The sequence below is a fragment of the Ictidomys tridecemlineatus genome, chromosome 11 (genome assembly GCF_052094955.1).
Source record: "Ictidomys tridecemlineatus isolate mIctTri1 chromosome 11, mIctTri1.hap1, whole genome shotgun sequence".
In the NCBI taxonomy this organism is placed as follows: domain Eukaryota; kingdom Metazoa; phylum Chordata; class Mammalia; order Rodentia; family Sciuridae; genus Ictidomys; species Ictidomys tridecemlineatus.
Window position 1 is genome coordinate 57,082,543 of NC_135487.1, and position 9,086 is coordinate 57,091,628.

The following is a 9,086-nucleotide window of genomic DNA, read 5'->3' on the forward strand; positions in this document are numbered from 1 at the left end:
ATGATCAGAAGAAAGAAAAAAAATTTTCTAGTTTTTTTCTTGATAAAATTAAGAAACAAACTGCTAAAACATAAATTGAGGTCATTATTTTGCATATTTCCTGCAAAGGTTTTGATTATAATTTATGGAAATAGGGTCAGAATCTTATTTAACATGGGGGAGAGAAAATATCCTGTTCTTTTTAAAATAAACGAGATTTCATTTTTTTGACTGTGAACACATGTACACATAGTCTTTATTAAATATATGTTTTAAGATGTGAGAGTGTTGGTGTGAGCACTCACTGCTTACATGTAGCATGTTGTATGTAGAGTGGAGTGGACAAGTGAGAGAGAAAGGGAGATTCTGCTGACTCCTCAAATATAATTGAGAGTAAACTCCAAAGGAACCAGTCTTTATGTACAGCTCTCCCTATTGCTGAAGGCTATCCTGGATTACATAATTTTGTGAGCTTACTTCAGGGCCATAGCTTCATTGCAAATCAAGGAAAATTTCAATGCAGTGGCTGGATTGCTGTACATATTAGAAGTGATTAGCTGCATTCATGAATCCATAATCACACCTGCAAATGAGGAAAGAATCTATAGAAATAGGAAGCATTTCCAAATCCATGAATATGCATGCAGGGTGAGTTGCCAGAAATATCATAATAAAAATAGTTTGGAAGTATCCAGGATCCAGCAAAAAAAAAAATCCACTTTTATTTTCCAGATGTCAGAACTCAGCCATTTTAACTGAAACAGATAATAAACCTGAAGTTCAATATTTAGAAGTCACCATTCATGGTGCTCATTTCAGAAAAACAGTTTTATGTGTATTGGAGAAACACAGGTGACTCTAAGGAGTGATTTCAGGGGTCCAAGAAGCTCAATACCCACTCACCTTTCATGCCCTGAAAAATAAATGTTTATATGTCAGCTGGCATCTGGACTTCTTCATTAGAATTTTGCTTTTAGTTTATTAAGGCTTTCTTTGAAATTTTAAGGTGAGTAAAGCCATAGCCACATATTTCTTAAAATATACACATTATCAGTAGGTCAGCCTTAAAAATATGAATTACATATCCTGTCTTATGGGGAATTTATAATAAAATTACATGAGAAAACATGATGTCTTTGAAGTACTGGAAACTTTGGTTAAATATATATTGGCCACATGATTCACTCTGAATGAATGTATTATGGTTACTTGAAGACAAACAGCACTTCTGGATCTCTAACTCTCCACCCATAAGATTGCCTTTACATCTTCATTACTTCCTAAATAACACTAACTGAGAATTAAGGATGTGTAAGAATGAGGCATATTCAGAAACAAGCAGGAACAGAGTTAAGACTACAGAGACACTGAGAATTTTCTTCTAATCACATTGGTTTCTTCTCTTTAGATTTAGAGCTTAAATTACCAGCTTTTTTGAGAATCATACATCCATGTCATGGATACTCATTAGTGTTACAAACCTCTGTGGCCAGGGTGGGGGAAGTAGTGGTAGCCTTAGATACAAGAAATTTTGTGGAACATTGATTAACCCAGTAAATAAATGCCAAAGGACAGGATTTTTTTGGGAAATGGTTGTTTCATTAAAATCCATACTTTGTATCCTAATAGATCACCTTGCTATCTGAAGAAGACATACTAATTAAAATAACAAGAATTATTTCTTTCCTTTAACAAGTCTACTTTTAAAAGTAGATTTTTCTGTGGTAAAATTTCAGTTTATTTTACTTAATTTAATTAGGATACAAATTGAGTGAGTGCAATATGATCAAAGGAATGCAACTATTGAGATACTAGTTGATTCTTCGAAAAATGATGTAATAAAATATGAGAATGATAAGCACTTTAAGTAAATGCATATATTTTTAAAGACCTATTCTGGGACCATTGTTTCATTAAGTGCTAACTTTTTAATAATTAAGATAAAAATGTTCTAGACTTTTTGATCACACAATGTAGAAAACAAAGAATAAACAAGGAAGCACAATAAAATGTGGTACTTAATATTATAAGAAAAACCCAAGGAACTATGGTGATATATAATGGGAACACTTAAATTAGTCTTGTGCATAGAGAGTGATAAGACATTTTTAAAAAGGAAATCACTTTGAAATAGGAGACATGGGATAAATAAGAAGCATCAGTAAAGAGAAAGGGTAGAATGTTCACCTGCACTTCAGATAGAGTATGAATCTCCAGGATATATAAAGAAACCAATAAAATTAACACCAAAACATCAAATGATACAATTAATAAATTAGCAAAGGATTTGAACAGACACTTTATAGAAGTAATAGGATTGGTCAACAAATATGTTTGACATCTTTAGCAGTTAAAGAAATGCAAATTAGAACTACACTGAGATTTCATCTCACTCCAGTCAAAATGGCAATTATCAAGAATACCAGTAACAATAAATAATAGTGAGGATGTGGGGAAAAAAGTACACTCATACATTGCTGATGGGACTGCAAATTGGTACAACCACTTTGGAAAGCAGTATGGAGATTCCTTATAAAACTTGGAATGGAACCACCATTTGACCCAGTTATCCCACTCTTGGCTTATACCCAAAGGACTTATTATCAGCATACTATAGTGAAGCAGCCACATCAAGGTTTATATCAGCTCAATTTACAATAATGTAACTATGGAACCAATATAGGTGGCCCTTCAACAGATAAATGGATAAAGAAAATGCGGTTTTATATACACAATGGAATATCAATCAATCATAAAGAAGAATGAAATTATGATATTTGGCAGTAAATGGATGGAGCTGGAGAATATCATGCTAAGTGAAATAAATCAATCCCCAAAAACCAAAGGCCCAATGTTTTCTCTGATATGCAGAGGCTAACTCACAATGAGTGAATATTTTTGATTAGACAAAGGGGAATGAAAGGAAGGTAGGAATAATGGGAATAGGAAAGATAGTAGAATGAATAAGACATTATTATTCTATGTGCATATATAATTACACAAACAGTGTAATTCTACATCACATACAACCAGAAGAATGAGAAGTTATATTCCATATATGTATAATATGTCAAAGTATATTCTACTATCCTGTATAACAAATAAGAACAAATAATATATATGTACATATAAAGAAATAGGTACATGTGTACATATAAAGAAAAATATGTATGTACATGTAAAGAAATATATTTATATATACATGTACATATAAAGAAATATATACATACAATAGAAATTATATTTCATTAGGGAAACCCAAATGTTTTTTCTAGTGAAGAGGGCAGAATCAGAGAATAGTTTGAAGGGAAAACAGACCATGTAATGCAGGTTTTTTTTTTTTTTTAAGGCATGTAGAAGGTCTAGACATCATTTGTGTCAATGAAGAGTGCTATATAATTTCAATCCCAGACTACATTTGTTTCTTCAGGTACTCTAAGACCAAGGGTATATGATCCCTTCTACAATTTGGTGCTTAGCCGTCAGTATTCACTAACAAATTTTTCATTCACTTATTTCTTTTCTTCTCTCTCTTTTTCCCTTTCTTCCCCCATTCCTTATTTCCTTGTTAAATCTTTTGATCCTTCTTTAACACTTTTTCTTTCTCACGGACTTATTGATAATATTTTAATGAATACACTTAAAAATAGGTGCATGAGATTACTTATTTATCTAGATCAGGATATATGTTACTGAAATGGCAAATGCAAATCTCTCAATGGTTACAATTAAACTAACCAAATACATCAATGTGCAAAAAGTGACTAGGGAATTAAATCTTCCTAAGATCATTTAGACATGCAAAATTGTGACTAGATGTAAATAAAGGCCACAAAATAAAACTTACAATGGCAGAAATTATTGTAATTTATTTTGAGTAGTGATAAAGTGATGGATAAAATCAAATCTTAATTATTATTTTCATAGAGAATAATGGATCATGATAAAATATACTTTTGCAAAATAAAAAAGAAGAAATTATTTGGCACTTCATAGGAAATTTATTAAAGCAGATAAATTGAGCTAAGGAATTCACTACTAAAATCCTTTTGATAAAATTCATTATTTGATAAATTTTCAATTAAAATATTGATATTTTTTACCTTCCCGGCAAGATGGGATAGTATTTATCTTCATTCCTGAAATAGACAAAATATATGAAACCATGATTTTTAAGAGACTGAACATTAGGAAATGAATGATAGAGATTACTGAGAGATGAGAAACAGATGAGTGCAATGATTTAGAACACCTTAGTGCTCTAAAACAGTTTCCAACATATGAAATGGAGAAAAAAAACAGGCAGACTGTTTGGGAAACTCCTTGAGTTGAGGAGATGGAGCTGAGAGTCCTCAGAGATCAAGTCAGCTGGAATATGAAAAGAAAACACAAGAAAAGGGACAGAGATGTATAGAAAGAGAACTTTGAAGACCCAAGTTAATCTTTCAAAGTTGGGAATTAGAAATCAATAATAGAAATATTTCTGAAATTTCTCCAAATATTTGGGAACTTGCTACATTTCTAAATGATCAAGGGTCAAAGAAAGAAAGAAAAATAAAATTAGAAATGATTTGACTGTTTTAATGGTAACATATCAATTTTATGTGTATAATAAAATAGTAAGAGGGAAAACTTTTGTATCATTAAATAGCATCAAGAAAATAAAATCTCAAATCAATGGCATGGGAGTCATCTAAACCAAAACCCAAACCAAAATCACTAGAAAATGTAAAGCAAATCTAAAATAACTAGAAAGAAGAAGCAATGAATGTAAGATTTAAATACATTAAGTATAAATGGAAAAAAAATTCCATAAGATAAAAACACAGTATATTGTAAAATCAATTATGTTCATAAGTTTCCAGATCAGAATGACAAGAAGAAATAAAGGGTGAGGTGAAATAAATTACCAATATAAAAATGGGAATTTATTGATCAATGTCTACTAAGTTACACTAAGAAGCAAGAAATACCATGGTGCGCTTACACAGTAGGGTGACTAGAGATAACAATAATGTATTGTACATTTGAAAAGCGGAGTAGATAAGATTTTGAAAGTTTTATCCATAAAGAAATGATGTGTGAAAAGATAATATATTTAAGCAGTTTAAACATTACACAATATAACATGAGTCAAAAATGTGCAATCTCATTAACAATTTTTGTTTTATGTACCAGTTGAAAAACAAATTTAATTTAAAAATTAGAAATAAATAAGAAATATCTTACTTGCAAAAAAAGAAAGAAGAAATGAGAATGGTTATATGGCTACAGATTTTATAGATATTAACTGGATATTGAGGAGATATTATGGAAAACTTTATACCAAAAAATTAGTCAACATAAAATTATGAATAAATTTCACAACAAATCACCACTGGCTACTGAAGTAATATATATCATGAATATCTATCTATCTATATGTATGTGTATATATATATATATATATATATATATATATATATATATATATATATTAAGACATTGAAATTCTAATTCAAAATCTTCCTGGAAAGAAAAGTTTCAGTTTCAGATTAAATACCATGAATATTCTCTGTAGCCTTTCTTAGGGAGACCAGTGGTCATTTACCAGATTGACTCCACACTGGGAAAGAGTTGTACTCAGATTTCCCAAAATTCATAAAATAATAACGCCTAAATTTATGTTAATGTCTGAGCTGAAAGTCACAATGTGTTCCACTGCTCAGCTTGAAGGCAGTAGAGTGAAGTCATCAGTGAAAAAATGTGATTCAAATCATTCTTGATGTGGGATCAATGGATCACAGACCAATCCTGTGGTTCTATTTCCAGTACCAGCATATGGAATAGTAATAACTGGAAAAAATCTCAGGTTTCAGTGTGAGACATTTATGTTATGAAAGGCCAAATAAGAGTCTTTAAAATAGCTCCTGTCACCCTCACTACCTTCTATGATGCAACACTGTATCTCTGGAGCCCCTCAGAGGAGAATATCTCTGGAGCCCTGCAGAGGAGAATTAGTTTCATTCATTTACTGGGGTGCTTGCAAAGCTCAACACTGAAGGGAGGAAAGACTCAGCTTCAGTCTGGGGCTATGGTTCATCTTGCCAATCACTTGAGCATTATGACCTAATATATCCAACTGTATTAGAAGTATTATGATAGACATGAGAGTTACATAAAAATTCTGCAAAACCACCACAAATGGATAACAACACAGTAAAATTTATTTGAATAAAGTCACATCTTCTTCAACTGATAAGTATTCTCCATTGGAAAAGTAGCCTTGCTCTGTTACTGAAAGTTTGTAGAGTGAACACTTGTTCATGGGGTACCACAACTATGCAACTAGTATTGTACTTCATGAATTGTGTGTGATCTGATCCACTGAACCATAAAATTGGATATGCATTGCAGCATTCCATTGTAAAATGAAAAAGGTATATATTAGACTTGGCCACATAGGTCCAGGAAGGCACAAATAAACCATAAGACCAGGTGGCTTAGTCTCCCATGGCACCTGCTCTTGCTGCTTCACTGCTTCCCCCTCAACTACAGATGTGACCTTAAGAGGAGTTTCCCATGACTGGTTAATGGAGGAAGAAAAGTGTGATTCTGGTTTACTGTTAGATCTCTAAGATAAGTGATACTGACTAAAAGCAGACACCCCTACTTAAGTCTGTACTGTGTCAGACCTTGAAAACAGTGGTAAAGAGAAATTCTTCTAATTGATCATTTTCCATAGGAGTGATGGTTTGATTTATGAATCTGTGATGATTTATGAAGAATAACAAATGAACTTGGTTCTATTTAAATTCTTGTTAGACTTGGGGAAAAATAAAAACCAAAATAGGAGTATTTTCCAAAGATTTCTGGAGTGCAGGAATGCATATAAGCCTTTTAGAATAGACACAGTTTGATGATATCTTTGACCTATCTAAATTGCAAATAGGAAATATAGGGGATCAATAATCTGGTATATAAAATGGGCCATCCTACAGATAATCATATGCATTCCCCCAAAACATTGTTTCTCTGGTGAACCCATGAATAATGTAACCATGCACACTCTTGACAGTAGAAACTGCCTGACAAATCTAACCTGGGTGCCTAATCTGCCCAAAGCAGAAGCTAATGAGTCCTCAATACTGTATTATTTCTAGGAGTCTAGACAGCCAGCTGGACAAGGTTGATTATTTTGACCTTTTTCATCACAGTTGGAGTAGCACACTTTACTTATAAGAGCCAAAAGCAGATCAATTAACAGCAACATTCAAAATTTTATAGAATCCCTTGTGTATTACTATTTTTCCTCACACCCATTGCATCTGACTAGAAGACACACTTTGCATTACATACATTAAGCAAGTAGACAAAAAGGAGTCTCTCATTTTAATGGAGAAAACTTTAGTTTCCTAGAGATTTTTATCCTGTTATTCTCATTGAATGCCATAATAGAATATTAATTAGTATCTAAAATTATGTTTATAATCCTTTGTTATGATGCATAATTTAAAACAATCTCTAAGTCTTAAGTAATCTATTGAACTTTATTTTTCTTGGCTACTTTCAGAAAATCCTGTTTTATTTTGTTCAAATTTTTTTATTTTACAAAAATATTAATTGTACAACTGTTATTTTTAATACAGTTTAGGATAGTCAGGGAAACAGAAATAAAATATGCAGTTCCTACTTCCAAGGAACACACAGTGTCACATGTAAAATATCAGTCTGCCCAGGGTGAGCATATCCTTCCTTCTCTCAATACATAGTTACCTGACATTGACATGCTGAAGACTTTGTGTTATATTCCAGAGGTAAACCAATAGGAGAAGAATTAACAGTTATTTTATTATTTGATATTAAGAGATAAAAAAGGCAGCAAAACTATAATAGTATAATGCATGATAGATTATAGTAAATGAGCTAGGAAGACAATGTAAAAATACTGATATTATACTCGGCTGTAAGAACAATTTTTGACTATACTAGATAAAGTCAATCTTTTGTGTTAAGAAAGGGCACACTTATTGGAAATGCCATGCCTATCAGTTATAAATGGCAAAACACGACAGTGAAGAAGGCTAATGTACCCTCCTTAAAATTTAACCTGTTGACATCTGTCAAATAACTTAGAATTTAATCCGGTTTAAATATATGATAACTGTTTCCTTTTCTTCTTTTTTTTTAAAGTGGAAACAATAAGGGTAATAATTGAGTTTTTTTCCAGAAATGAAGAAACAATTCTCAAGTAGTAATTTAATAGAACAGTCTAAGTTATTAAAATGCCTCAGCTAGATTTTTTTTTAAGTATTCTGAAAATAGAATTTAATAGAAAAGACGTGGGAGACAAGAAAGGATTTCCATGATCTAGGGAGGAACTATATCCTAATGGTGGAAGAAATAATGAGCATATTTAGGCTATTAAAGTATTGTGGGTGGAATTGTGGAGGAGGAGTCATAAACTAATGTTTTGTATAAGCTCTAAATTGGAAGGACTATGTGTGAACATTTATTACTTACATTTAGTTTGATGATTATTACTCACAAAATGAAAATAAAAAGTGCAAATTTAAAATATGTGTTACAAAATAGTACAGTCCATAACAGGTAGTAGTGTAATGCTTTCATTTTGCAGAGGGAGCATTTACTATATGATATGCCATATACTTTTCTATGTGCCTTATATGAACGAATTGATATGTTACTCATAAATTTACAATTGTCATTATCTGGATTTCATAGAACAACAACAACAAAAAGCAAGCACAGATATTAAGTAACCAGTCCAAAAATTTAAAGCCAGTTAATTTGTCCTCAGAGACAATATCTTACACATAATTCCATCTTAATAGAAATACTGCAAGATGAATTTTGCATTGCTGATATTGATTTCTCTTTCTCTCCATTTTTAATTGATATTGTAAAACTATAATAGTTATTTGATTTAATATTATAAGTTCTGTGTGTTTTTATCCTCTATATTAAACCAGTCTATTCCATGGTCTTATGACACTCTATAGAAGCCTTTTAAATCTGTGTAAATTTTTGATAAAACATCTGAATCTTTGACAGTGTCACTAATAAAAAGAAAAAAATACTTGAGCAATTTAATAACTTTTTAAAAA